The sequence below is a fragment of the Schistocerca cancellata genome, chromosome 11 (genome assembly GCF_023864275.1).
Source record: "Schistocerca cancellata isolate TAMUIC-IGC-003103 chromosome 11, iqSchCanc2.1, whole genome shotgun sequence".
Classification (NCBI taxonomy): Eukaryota; Metazoa; Arthropoda; class Insecta; order Orthoptera; family Acrididae; genus Schistocerca; species Schistocerca cancellata.
This window is the reverse complement of record NC_064636.1, coordinates 156,104,255-156,119,686: the sequence shown is the minus strand read 5'-3', so window position 1 is coordinate 156,119,686 and position 15,432 is coordinate 156,104,255. Positions and strand designations below refer to the sequence as shown.

At 38.7% G+C, this 15,432-nt stretch overlaps 1 protein-coding gene across 1 annotated transcript in view; it reads right to left on the bottom strand.

Moving 5' to 3' along the window:
* Positions 1-15,432, bottom strand: part of LOC126108982 (zinc finger protein 708-like) — a 725,579-nt gene that overhangs the window by 462,077 nt on the left and 248,070 nt on the right. The window lies entirely within an intron of this gene.

Genomic DNA, 15,432 nt, shown 5'->3' with positions numbered 1-15,432 from the left:
TTAATTAACACTACATACAGTATATGTATAAAATAGATTATGTACATCTGTTATATACATATACATGTATATATTATAATTAATAAAATATACAAATGGCAAGGACGGACTACTGACGAAAACTGGAGAAAAAAATGTCCTGTGAACATGTGTCCAGAAATGCACCATTGCCATGGTAGATGGCACTGTTCAACGAGAGTTCTCCTAACCATGTGCCAAGTCTTCCACGTATATAGCAACATGAGCGATTGACGCAGTGCATTGTAAGCAGCATTTGATATAAAGCAATCGTTGTCACACATACTATACCCCAAGGTGTTAGTGCAAACACCAATATATGCTAGCTACAGCGACGATTCTGCTACCAGAGACTGTTCATTGTTTCTCCTCGCCAGATTCATCTCAGCTGCTGAGCAAAGCTCTCGCCCTGCAGGGATGATAGTTGGGTTAAACCAACCTAGTACCCTGTCCTTTAGTATGGGGAACGTCGATTCGTTACAAATGAAACAGACGAAGAGCAATGGTCCTTGCAACATTGTAACTAGATGTATGTAGTAGACAAACTGTGCTATGCCTTGGACCTGGTGGAACCCAACTCTAATTATGATACCCATTCCGCTTAAGATAATAGCCTTAACTGACATAAAAAGACATTGCTTCTTTGAGGCCAATTTATTGTTATCAACAACTTTGAGTTGCCACATTGAATACCGAGTACGTATGTCCATGTATCCAACCAGGCCGAGACAAACCAAATTGATAGCCACTGACAGAGAAATGCCCACCAGGACTAGCACACGACTGTGGATCAGGTAATATTTACTCGTCTTTTCCAAAGCAACAGCTGCCACACACACTATACTCCACGGTATTGACACGTACAACACCTGACGACGGAATAACTTGCTTACTTCAGCAGGTAGCAGGTCGTTAGGAAGCCTGAGATGACGGACACAGGCGTACATGTGGTAGCAGAATGAGTGTAGCCAGATACAGCTGAGAAGTGTGAGGGCGCTATCTACCAGCACTGCTGTAGGTAAGTCAGGGACGCCTGCCAAACGATACACGACCTCAGAACACAGGATCTGGATCATGCACGTGATCTGAAAGGACCAGAGTATCTTTCCAGGCAAGTTACTTAACTGGGGAAGGTACATGTATACTCCGGCTGTCGAAAAGCGGAAAACAATGTTTACCAATATAAATGAGATTTCTAAAAATTTCAAGCTGTCGATTTTGAAATTCTGCTATCTCAAGGTGGCATTGTTTAAACTGTTTTTGTAGTTCAGTTTTTCTTCTGTTAGCTTTTGATACAGTACGCTGCTAGAATTAATAAACTTCGATCGACAGCTGCACGCAGTCAGTGTCCACGGAGAGCGTAGTGTGGCTTATCATCCTGCTGCTCTTGTTCAAAATAATCCAACCAGTTATTTAATACTCAACGTATGTTATTATAACAGTGTAATCAATCCCTGATTCTGTTGCCAAGTGGTCCACCAAAATATTTACTTTTTCGCCATTTTTAAAAAAAAACTATAAAAATAACAATTCTTTTCACCTCCCCCCCCTCAAGAGCAACGCTAAACTTGGCACCCGAATAGGGACATGATCAAAACTCATCCTATGAATGTGTTAAAAAAATTCTGTGCTTGTTCTCATAATTGTTCCATGTGGATGCAATTCAACCGAGAAAGAGAAGTGGGACAAACCTTTAATCAGTTCAGAAGAACGACTGAAGATAAGGCTAAATTACGCGATTATCCAGCCATACAGCCATCAAGAAGGCCATAGTAAGTGAAATTTTCATATGCGGTAGCCAAGCTTTTGTAGTGACGTAGCATCTTTCAAGTTGATCACAAACGTAAACCTGTCTTTACTCGCCTTGAAACTGCTTATTTCAGTTTCTCCATAGTCCATTCCTCTGTAGTTAAATTTAGTGAAAGTGGACCATTGTTGTCAGTGCACCAAAAAATTTTTACAATATGGCAGATAATTATGGTCAAAACTGGTAAAACGTGTGATATTTCCTTTGTTTGTAATTAGTAGGAACCATGTTGTCTTCTTGACGTACGTGAATGTCAGTTGTTAGCCAGAGTTAAAATTTCATATTAGGTCCCAGCAAGCCATAGCACAACGTTACCGACAAAGGACTGACGGCAGTGACAAATAATATCTGTAGCATTTTGTCGTTTGACGAACAATTCATGAACATGGCTGACGGTAAATAGCGCACACAAACAAAAGCAGACGACAGCGGTGATGCGAATCGACCTCGTTATCCATTACGATCACACACGATAGGTACACAAGCGGAGGCAGAAACAGCCCTGACCGAAGTTTTAGAAGCCGGTCCTAGTGTGCAAACTATTCCCGCGTTTGAAAAAAAATGACTTAGCCGCAATGATTGAGGCAATAATGGAATGTAAGTTCGAAAGGCAAAAACAGCAAAGATTAGATGAAAAGTCCCGCAAAGAAAAAGAGAAGGCCGAATGACACCATAATAAAGATCAGGTCCTTACAAATCAGTGCAATTCAGTAAAAGCAGACATTAGTTCAGGAAAAAAAGACATAAATTCAGTAAGAACTGATCTGCAACCGGAGATAAATGACCTAAATACACGGTTAAATTTGGTAAAGGCTGAACTAAAGGCAGATATAACAGCTGATTTAAATACCCTGTTGGGTAATGTCCAAAACCAAATCAGTAGCCAGGTCACGACCATGAGGTTAGAAGTTGACACACAAGTAGAGTGAAAAATAGAGGATATATCACAAAGGTTAGATGAAAAAAGCCATGGGAGAGATAAATTCAAAAGTGATCGAATAGCATCAACAAGCTGCGACCTTAAAAGAAGATTATAATGCAACTCTACGTGATGAAGTTCGTACACAAAAATGTCAAGTAGAAAATTCTCCACATCCCGCGTCTGGAGAGTGGAATAATTCACCAACTGAACAACAGCAGATACATTACCGTTCACCACTTGATAGCCCACCGGAGTGGCCGAGCGGTTCTAGGCGCTTCAGTCTGGAACTGCGCTACCGCTACGGACGCAGGTTCGAATCCTGCCTCGGGCATGGGTGTGTGTGATGTCCTTAGGTTAGTTAGGTTTAAGTAGTTCTAAGTTCTAGGGGACTGATGACCTCCGCTGTTAAGTCCCATAGTGGTTAGAGCCATTTGAATTTGAACCACTTGATAACACTCATACCCATAGTTCTATAGAAGCACAATTTAATCAGAGTACCAGCCCACCAACTTTTGTCAGTTTGATGCAGGAGGAAAGCGTGATCAAACATCGTGTTTTTCCGACCTTTCAGCCGCAGAAACGAGAAATTCATCCTATAGTATTCCTCCGAAATTTTTTCAGAAATTTTTCCGAATAGCTGGACTGAGCGCCAGCGAACTCAGTTCGTTACTGGATCTATCGTAGGCGATACTGCCTTATGGGGAACCGAAATGGTCGACTCTTGTAAAAGTTACAAAGAGTTTGAACAGATGTTTTTAGCTAAATTCTGGAGTTCTGGTGTGCAGCAGCGCCTGAGAAAAGAGGTTTACAACGCCGAAGTGTTTAACAGTAAGCGCGGTAGTTTGAGAAGGTATTTTGAAAAATATTTAGCGAAAATCAAGTCCTGGGATTCGCCGATCACCGCCAAAGACGTTATTATGATTCTAAAAACTAAGCTAACGATTGCGATCAGAGAAAAGTTAGTAAACGTGTCTGAGGACGATACGGACACTTTCCTATCTGTGTTAGACTCGTTAGATCTGATTTACGAGGACGCTAGAGTTGATGTTGGCAACGCTCACTTCAGTGCAGGCGGCCAGCACAATACAGAATATGCAGGCAACAATGGTGGCCGAGCGAAAGCGCGTCACAGCGACAGCCAGTACCAACCCCACAACGGTTTCAAAAATAAACACACTACGTACTCCAACAGCAAATACATAAATAAGTACAATAACGGCCAGAGATACAATCCAATATATAATTCGTCACCACCTCAGTACGAAAATGCACATTATAACACACAGCCCCAGCAATATGGAAACACGCAACCAATCAACGGTAATTATCAAAACGATCAGTCTTACGACTCAAGTCGTCAGTGGAATAGAAATAAATGGCATAATCAAGGTGGAGACCAACGTACACCTTTCAGTAACGGTTACAATCAACACAAGCCACAGCAAAATACCTTTCAGCCACAAAATATACACTTCACGCAACAAGCGAACGGACCTTCGGTAAGTCTGAAGCCTAAACGCCCACATAATACGCAAATTTATTATGCGCAAGCGAATACGCAGGACAACAAGATCCATTTCCAACCGAGTTCGTACCACAAAACCAACACCAGTTCCAGACGGAAGAAACTCTAAGAAATATAAATCAGCAGGAAAGTAAGCGTCGAGCGGAAAATTAAAAGCAGCACCTTTGAGCCTCCTAGAGGATGCTGCAGGTTTGAATGGGGGCACCCTGTCCCTTAGTCCACACGAAATTAAAGCAATTAGGTATGACAAAGAGACAAACTTACGGGATGATCTAGTAGCAGACACTGAGACGAAAGACAATGATGACGTATGGGACGAACAAGTTCAAGCTTCCATAAGAGTATCAATTACCAACATACCAGTAACAGCCATTGTAGATATAGGAGCTAATATAAATGTCTTATCTTTATGTTTATTTAAGCAAATATCCTCTGTATGCAAAGTTTTATCACTTCCAATTCAAGGTTGCACCGTATCGGGAGCAATTGGTCCACTAACACAACGTGTAAATCTTCAGACTCAGCTTCAAATCCAGATAGAGTCTATTTCAGTAACGTGCATTTTTCTTATTGTTAAAAACCTATCAGTGCCATGTATCCTGAGTATGGAATTCTTGAGGCAGACGAAAGCTAAAATTGACATCGAGTGTGGAATCTGTACTCTAGTAGCGAGCCAGCAACAAGTAACTGTAAATTTGTTAAGAAGTAAGGTGAAGACAAACTTTGGGGTACTTCGGATAGCAGTACGGCCATGGACTAAAAGACAACAGTACAGTCAGACAGAAGACGTGACAGATCCTGAAAGTGTTAATGACGATGAGTGTAAAGACCTAATTCTCGGTCAGAATGAATTATACGGTAAAGCTAGTGAGTCCACTGAATTATCCAAACAACAGAAGAATGAGCTTTACAATTTGTTAACAGATTACGTTCAAGTATTTTCTAAGAAACCTGGACTAATAAAAGGCTTTGAATATCGAATGGATGTCCTGCCCCATTCAACCTACTGTAGAACAAGCTATTCCATTCCATATGCGAGACGAGAAGCTGTCAAGTGCGAGATCAGGAAAATGTTACGCTGGAATGTGATAGGAGTATCTCATTCACCTTATTCGAGTCCTTTATTGTCTGTACTAAAATCAGATGGTAGTGTAAGGCTAGTCCTAGATGCAAGATTAATCAATAAAATTATAGTACCCATAAGAACGAGAACAGAGGCTCTTGAAGAGCATCTGTAGAAGTTTCTTGGAGTTAGGTATTAGTCAGGACTCACTTTAAACCATCCCTGTTGTTAAAGAAGAATCGTAAGTGTCAACACATTTATGAAGGTCCCTTTGTGATAATGAGGAAACCACACATTGGTAGCTATTTGTTATCTGACCCTGCCACGAATAAAATCAAAGGATTGTTCCACCATCATGATTTAAGAAAATTTTATAACGCCAGGAATTAAGTTAATTTAAGCTGTCAGAAAATTCTAAGGTATTGGAGATCAGGATTAACCAATGAGTAACAAGAACGGAACTGAACTGACTATGGACTTTAACCGGTGCTAAAAGGAAACCTTATGTATCAAAACAATGTGTCTGGAAATTAAAATACAGTATAAGTTGTAGATAAGTATTTACATGAATAATCTTTATGTAAACAGGAGGACATGTCCTAGAGGCGATTTTCAATTTTAGTTATAAGTTAGTATGTAAGAAAAATGATGTACTCGAGAGGTATTAATTAGCCCCGAGGTACTAAAATGAGGAAAGAGGAAGGAGCGAATAATGCACTTCTCTCGCTAAATAGTAATTTGAGAATGAGCAGGAAGGAGCGAATAATGCCCTTCTCTCACTAAATAGTAATATGAAAATGATGATTATATGTGCTTAGTATTTGTAAGTGAAATTTAATCGAGGACAAGTTAATGACCTGTTTTAAAAGGAAATACTTAAACGTGCAGACAAAAGAGGAAAGTTATGTGAAAAGATTCGATTCCATGAGGTTATTCCCTATTTTCAAATGTGACGTAAATAAGGCACCACCTGTTAGCGCAAAACAGTCGGTAGATTTAACTTGTAACTTCCAGCACAGAGCTGTGCCAGCGATGAAATAACATCTCTTTGAAGTAAACAGATACCTAGGATTAAGCATGAACAGATTGATAACGCAGTGCAATTGTTCTAAAAAAGGCCTGACGTTAACCTTAAGAAAAACCGTGATGGAATAAAAAGGAAGTTTATTATATAACGCAAAGTAAGATGAGTCCAGGCTATAAACAAGCTGAGTAAAAGAACATATGAGTAACATGATTTATTATGCCAACTTCACGGTACTATTGAGCATTAGCGATACTGCAAATTCACAAGCTAGCAGCAAATAGAATAAGAATCTCGCCCAACCTTCACAGGTCGCGACAGCAGCAAACAACAACACTCTAGTGAGAGGCTTATATATACAAATGATAATTAATACCCAAGCACGTAATGCATAAACTTGACTTAGTCTAAGAAATGAGCAAAGAGTAGTAAACAAGCTGCAGCAAGATACATATTAGATATAAATGCTTGAAGTGATAGATTTTATTTTAAGTGCGCACTGCAATATTTATTGTTTTCTCTGTGATTAGTGAATCCCTTTCCTAAGTGCAAATCCTTTAAGATCCTTGATCCTATCCACTCCTCAGGATCAACTTGTAAAGATGCACGTGTGCTTAGGAAGTGAGGCACTACATATAAAAATGAGTAGGTTCGCGACGCGCAAATTGCTTTTGTAATGCGCAATGTAAATTAAATTTTCGACCTGGTAGAGGAGTAATTTAAATTCTGTCGACGATCCGCGAGTAGGCCCGCTTTGCCCATTTTTCTTTTTCGACTGTTTGTATTTCCACACGAAATCCCGAGGCGGAATTGCTATTTTCAAATCTGTCCTCGAACTTTCTTTAAAGACAAGCACATACGAGAGAAACTTTGACATAAATGAAGCTCCCCTCACAAGTCACTAAATAAGACGAGCAATTAAAAAAAAATGTATTGGGCCTACAAAATGAATAAGCAAGTGTGATAAAGATTACTATGAATGAAATTAATTTGTAAAGGAGATTGGAATGGATTTGGTTAAAGAAAAATGACTTATAATAGCCTACCTGTGACCGTAGGCATAAATAAAAAAAAGACTAATTAAGAAACAATTATTCGGATTCAAAGTGGTCAATTAGATTAATTCTCGATTTAAATGAACTCTTGTAAATATTAGTATGTAAATCAACTTGTAAACACCGTGTGATGTTATGAAGCGAGAATTTCTTTTAATACACCGTTCACGCAGGACGCTCACCACAGTGCAAGTGAAGTTTTAAAGTTCGACGATTTTCAGTGGCAGTATTCTACTGCACCATATGTGTAAAAAAAATTCATTGATGTGTGCAGTGTGTAATAATCAGTGTCATTCCACACGTGCAGTTGCAGCGGTAGCTACCACTTACCTGTGAATCCGTAACTGGATAGTGGGCAGGAAGTGATGTGAGGCAGTTTCGGTGGCAGAAGCTCCCTCCAGCAATCTAAAAAGCACAAAGCCACGATCCGCCGAACAAAAGCGACGCACGGCACCTCAAGTGCGAAATCAACGCTCTGCAAGAAAGCTCCGGTCACGTGCGCGCGCACAGACTGAATTTCAAGATTGCTCGCAACAGTGGAGGCGGACAGCCAACACGTGACGAAATAATGTAAACGTTCAACCGCCAACAGTATTTGCTGTGCGCTACATTCTGTAGCAAAAACATTCACACCCAGTACTGGAAACATTTTTGTATGATCATAAACGTTCCGAGAGACTCTGAGATAGAGAAGTTAGCGCAATTATTATAATGACTGATAGTACACAGAGACAAGTCACAAGGTCACCTCTGAACACTGTTGAAATGTAAACTTTAACGAGAGGTCACGATACGAATGAAAATAAGCACACGAAAATACGTCAAAGGATCCGATCCTTCCTAAATCCCATCCCACATTTATATAAAATTAGTTTTGTAAGCTATTCTAATATAAGATATTTTATCTGTTTCATATGTGAAATAATTCGGAGAGCCACACTCGAGCCCTGAAAGTGAAAGATATGGACTTCCTTGTCGAAGCCATCACCAGTGGCCGCTCTACAATCCAAGTCTATCACAAATAGTGTATGTGCGACGAAAATAAATGTATAATTAAGTGCGACAACGGACAAGGCAATCAATCGACAAGACGATGACAATATAATGAATACAGTCAAAACAGAAAGTTGTGTACCAGTTGTGATAGTCAAATTACTTTTGCAACGTTGAAAAATGAAGTGTGACTCTATTTCCTTATGAAGTTTGTAAATATGTGTACTTATAGCCTTAATTTTAAGAATCATCAAGAAAGACTGAATCCATGCAAACACTGATAGACACACAGAACAAATTCACAATGATCCATCGTCAGTAATTACAAATTGAAGCGTTAATTCTTTTATTATGAAATGAATGTGAAATGAAATTTTTAATAACCTGTATGTTACACCCGAAAATTACAAATATTCCAATTGGCATGAGGATGAAAGTAATACCTTCGGTATTCCTTCCCTTCTCATGGGAGGCAGTGTAATATTAGTAATTTTCGCCTCACAAACATTAATATACGCTCAATAGTAAACGCCTGATGGCCTAAAGTTATCGAACAATTGTAAAGTAAAAGAAATGAACCAAAGCATAGCAGCGACAGAATCTATTATTCTTTATCTTTGCCGTTCTTGCGCGGTGCCAGTTAATCTTTATGTACATGTATCGATTAATGGTGTAAAAAAGAATTCTGATGTTTCAAGACAAATGAGGTTTTTGGCGCCTCACCTTTTACTGTTTGTATTCCATGAGAGGCGGACGCGGACTTGCTGCGTTCCGCAACTGTATTTTATATTCTATGTGAAAGTATTGAGTGAATATGCTAATTGTTATTTTTTCCAATCAGAAAACATGTAGTTTCTTGTAACTGATATCGAACAGACAGAGTCAAGAGGACATTTTGACTGTTATGTATAAAGTATCTAACCACAATGGTCATCTATTGTAATTTAATATAAAAAGGTACGTAGCATTAAAAAACGTGTGTTAAAGATAAGTGTGCTTATTTTCGTAAATTAACCTTGATGATTCCATCTCCTTAATTAACTGAATGATAATTATTGTTTGTGTTACTTCATCATCAGAAATTACGATCACGCTGATGGGCCGAACGCAGCATGAGGCAGTAGGAACATTATCGTTTTCCTATTATTTCTGAACCAACTTTTTTTTGTGTAGTGTTGCATTTTTTTAAAGGTCTATAAATCTTCTGGTCCCTTAGTGTTGATCCAGGTATGACTACATCGCGACTATAAAAACGCACAGAAATGATAATGTTTTTTCCGAACGATCTCAAATATATATATCAATATGCTGCTCTTATGCAGGTATATAATGGTCAACGTATGTTATTATAATAGCGTAATAAGTCCCTGATTCTGTTGCCAAGTGGCCCACCAAAATATTCACTTTTTCGACATTAAAAAAAAAAGTAACAGTTCTTTTTATTTTCGTCCCCCAAGCGCAACGCTACAATATATATATATATATATATATATATATATATATATATATATATATATATATATGTTGGTTGAACACTAATAAATCCAACAAATACAGCTAATTTCGGGAAATTACCCTTGACTGGCTGTACGAAATATACAGGTCCAAGTCAATAGGGTAAGGATGACTCAAAAAACGACACTTCCAGATTTGGAAGATAACAAATTCAGATTATCACTATGAAATTACCGCATCCAAGTCAGTCACTTTTAATCTAAGCAATATTGCCACTTAGCTAACATCACCAAGCTTTCCGTGAGCTACAGCTCGCGCGACAACGCCCACACTGATTAGTCTGCAACATTCGCAGAGAACAACAGGAATGGTCCTGCAGTAAAATCTAAACATCCACCAAGCGATCTTGTGAAAAATTTGAGCACGGTATAAGAGACACAACGATATATGTACCTCTCGCCGAGGAACTCCCAATTGATATCATCATTTTTCTTACCTTCACTCGGGGCAGCTTAAGTCACAGGAGACTCAGTGCTAGATCCACGATATTTCCTGTAAAACTCAAAAATGGTGAACTTGTTGTAGCCTGTTGGACTCTCGCCAGACTTAGAAATAACGCCCACTTTTAACAATCACTATGACACTTTTATCTTCGATCGCAGACACTGAAGCGAGACTGAATTAGGCGACAGCATAGCTAATGAGTACCCGCCATTTACTGTATGATCTACAGCTATTAACCACAAAAGCAGGAACAAATTAAACCAACATAGATTCACGGATTCTAATCGCCGAAAAATTCAGATTGAGACGTTTAAGCACAAAACCTAGAGTATCAGCTACTGAAACCACTTATTATAACATATTACAACCAACAAACAGTGCAAGCAATACAACCTGCTGTGCCTGAAAATGCCCCTAAGAAGAAACCAACATAACACAGAGAAACACTAGTTACATACATAATAAACAAAATTAAATAGAAATAAAATTCTGAAGACAATGCAGCACTAACCAAACGGATGTTTTGATTTGAATAGTCCCAATGCCGTAATAAAAAGAGAAGCCCGCCAAGTGATGGGCGAGGGAATCACAAGAATTAGGCCCCACAGTGCCAGTCGTTTTTGGAAAAGAATTCAAATGAGCCATAGCATACCATCTGAGAACAGCCAGCCTTAATAGCAGATGACAATGTCATCAATTACTGATAACCTCAACTAAGTTCTGCAAAGTGCTACAAAAAAGAGTCACGATCATCCATGGTATCCAAAAATCGACAAAACTTACGAAGAAACGACACTCCAAAACCGAATGCAACCGCTTAACGTCCACTACTTCGTAAGATTAAGGAATCTGAAACGTAAGAAAAGCAGACGAGGGACTAGAGGCACAGGCAGACAACAACGTAAAATTTCTCCTTTCACAAAACACCTGCCACAAACACATTAAAACATTTCTTTATACCGGCCATGAAACTGAAAACAGTCTCTCTAAAATAGAAGCAAACTAAAATGAATGCGTTTTCCAAACCTGATAGACCAAAAACCAGCCCTACTCATAGATTACCGTCCTCTTAGTGATAGCGAAAGCTTTCGAGACAAATTTAAAAAATTTCAAGGAATAAAGCAACATATTCCGACAAGAACAGGCCGGATTCAGCGGCAACCATAGCACAGGTAATCCGGTCCTAGGACTGAGCAGCAAAGCGACACAGGCTCAACGCAACGCGGCAGACACAACGACATCACGCTTCCTGGTGGACAGCGAACGCGCGTTCCATAGCTTGTGGCATGCTGGGCTGCTCTTTGAAACGTTACGTTGCAGTTTCCCACGCCAAGCTGTGCAATTAATTACAAACGTTATTGGGAACAGGTAAATACAAGACCGTATCGGTGATCACCATTCGACGAGATTTACGCCAGTCGCAAAGACGGCACGTGGAACAGCCACGTCTTCACTACTTCACACGAGAAACACAGCTGACACCGCTAAATCTTGGTCGAGGGATGAAAGAACAGCTCCGTAGATTAAAATACCCTGGATTCACGAAATCTATCCTTCAGCACCTATCTGGGACCTTCAATTACTCATACTTTAAATATATATTTATTCCTCACACATCATCCTTGAAGTTACGTCAGACACATTCTGCAAGTCAGTTATAAACAATGAAGAAATACACCAACTGGAAAATAAGATGTTATAACGCAGAAAGATGTTGTCGTGGCCTTCATTCTGAAGACTGGTTTCAAACAAAGCTCTCCATTCTGAAAGCCTCTTCATCTTCAAATAACTACAGCACCCTACATCCTTCTGAATCTGTTTACTGTGTACACCAATTGGTCTTCCTATACGATTTTTATCTCCCACACTTCCCTTCAAGACTGAATTGGTTATCTCTTGACATTTCAGAATGTGTCCAACCATCCAATCCCTCCATTAGTTCAAGTTGTGCCACACATTTCTTGTCCCTCGAATTCTACTCAGTATATCCTCACTAGCTATGTGATCCACCCATCTAATCAACATTCTTCTGTAGCACCACATTTCGAAAACTGCGATTCTCTTTTTGTCTAAACTGTTTATCATCCATGTTTCACTTCCACATATGCCTACACCCCATAAAAATAGCTTCAACAAAAGATTTCCCAAGACTTGAGGATATATTTGAAGTTAACAAAATTTGCTTCCTCAGAAACACTTTTCCTGCCATTGCCAGTGTATATTTTATATCCTCTCTACTTTGGCCACTACCAGCTACTTCGCTACACAAACAGCAAAAGTCATCTACTTCTTTCAGTGTTTCATTTCCTAATCTAATTCCCTTAAGATCATCTGACTTAATTCGATTACGCTCCATCATCCTCGTTTTGCTTTTGTTGATTTTCATCTTATATCCTCCTTTCAAGACACTGTCCATTCCCTTCAACCGTTCTTCCAAGCCCTTTACTGCATCTCACGGAATTACAGTTCATCAGCAAACCTCAAAGCTTTCATTTCTTCTCCCTGTAATTTAACCACTACTCCAAATTCTCTTCAATGCGCCTCGACGCTTATAACTGCCCTCTGGTTTCTGTACAAGTTGTAAATAGCCTTTCGTTCTCTTCATTTTACCGGTACTACCATCAAAATTCCACACAGGATATTCCATTCATCATTGTCAAAAGCTTTATTTAAGTATACAAACGCTATAAACGTAAGTTTATCCCATCTTCTAAGATAAACTGTATGGTTAGTACTGCCTCATGTGTTCGCACAGTTCTTTGGAGTTCATACTAAACTTCCATGAGGTTATCAGTTTTCTCATTCTTCTGCAAAGAATTCCTGTTAGTGTCTTGCAGCCATGATTTATTAAACTGATAGTTCAGTAATTTTCACACAAATCAACAACTGCTTTCTTTGGAATTGATGTTATTACGTTCTTCTTAACGTCCAAAGGTATTTCGTCTTTTTCATGCATATAACACAACAGATGGAAAAGTTTTGTCGTGGCTGGCTCACCCAAGGCTATCCATTGTGCTGACAGAATATTGTTTACTCCTAGGGCGTTGTTTCGACTTAGATATTTCAGCTCAATGTCCAATTCTTCTCGCAGTATTACATCTCCTATCTCATCTACAACTGTGTCCACTTCCCTTTTTGTAATTTGTGATATAACTGACATAACTACATTAGCTATAAACGAAAACTGTATGACTTCATGACAGCAGAAATTGTAAATATGATGTAGCTATGCTACTGCGCACACAAAAACATACATCACTATACCATTCAGAAGATTGTAGTTTCTGCTAAATAACATAGCACTTAGCTCATTTTCGTCAAAAGCTGACTTAAACAAATATTTCATAAACTCCTTCGTATTATACTAGAGATTAGTTTTTAAAAATTAGTCGAAAAGACAACCAGAACACTGGAACAGGACACAAAATGCTTTGACGTTCGACAAACAATCCCAGGTGATGTTTTTTTACCCAGAAGTTTTAACCCAGCCATAAGGTGAATGCAAGGACTCAGCAATAAGAATCACATCGTCCTCCAATCCACCAGGATTACGTACTATGTCCAAACCAAATAAGAGTCTGAGATTAAAGGCAAACACTGTGACAACACCGTTAAGTGCATACCAGTTCGAAGATTTACACGTTTGGCAAGGCATACTAATACTTGTACTAAACTTAAGTATTTTCAATTTTACCTCTAGTCTGTAAACAGTGACTGTAATTGGGATCAGCAGCTTAGAAGCTGACTTTTTTAACTAGGTCAATTTGAAATAGTCAACGAATGATCTTAATCATAATCACATGTTATTAAAACCTGACTTTGGTGATGGAAATTGTAATTTTACGTATTTCTAAAACATCAAAACTAAATTACAAAACCTTTTAGTTTTCTTGAACTCAAAAACACAATCATCTACTATTTATTACAAGTTCTGGCTACGAAACACCCATCTTCGGGCCTGTAAAAGAAACAGGAAACAGAAAATTGCCTTAGGTTTAACTGACTTTAAAAATCTTCAGTTACATTCGTTAATTCTATGTAATGAAAGTTATGTAGAGTGAAGTGATAATTTGTCCCTCATAGTAAATACTATGAGGCAATGAATTCTGTAGGCTTGAATGACATCATCTAATAGCATATCTTGGAACTATGTAAGTAAATGGAAAGTACCTGTCTGGTCAATATCAACAGTACACTATTTTAAGATTTCATAGAAATTAGCAAAAAGAAATAATGAAATGTACCATGTAGACTAATGAGCCATATTTTCAATAGAATGTTGGTTGCACCAACGAAGTTAGACAGTGCAACTCTGAACGTTTACGGACAATCAAAACACACCGTTTCGTTAAAAATAAAGGCACTATACAGCTTAAAAATTGAAATTAATTTAATGAAAAGAAACTCCCTCCCGTTACTTATATCGAAAATTGGTATGAGCAGAAATTAGTAAGGGTAGCTATCTTTTTGGGCCTATCAGCTGCTCACGACACTGCTTGGTGAGAAGGACTTCTTTAGGAATTTACGATTGTTATCTCATGTCGCAAATTTAAGGACTTAATTTATAACATGCTAAGCAATAGATGATTTCATATCTACTCTAACAAAGAGAGATGCAGGGTACTTAAACTGAATAATGGTTTACTACAAGTATCTGTTCTGGGATCACGTCTTCAGGATTATAGTTTATGCTGATGACATTTGCTTGATGGCCCAGAGCCACAACGTTTCTGATGCTGAAACCTCTTTAACCACTGATAGGGGAGTCTTCAAGAAATGGTGCCTGAACCTAAATCATCAGAAAACAGTTCTAGCTTCATTACATCTATGCACAACACAGATTACATACCAGACGTCAGATCCAGAGGCCAAGTCTTGCTGTATCGCATTACACCATAATACCTAGCGCTATACAGAATTCTTAACTTGAAAGTAGCATCTTTCTATTTCAGTAGCTAAAGTCAAAACGAGAAACAACAGTCTTCAAAAATTTGTTGGTGCCTTATTGGGAGCTAATGCCCCTGTTTTAAGAGCTATAGCTTTAATCCTACCGCAGGTGCTCTGTT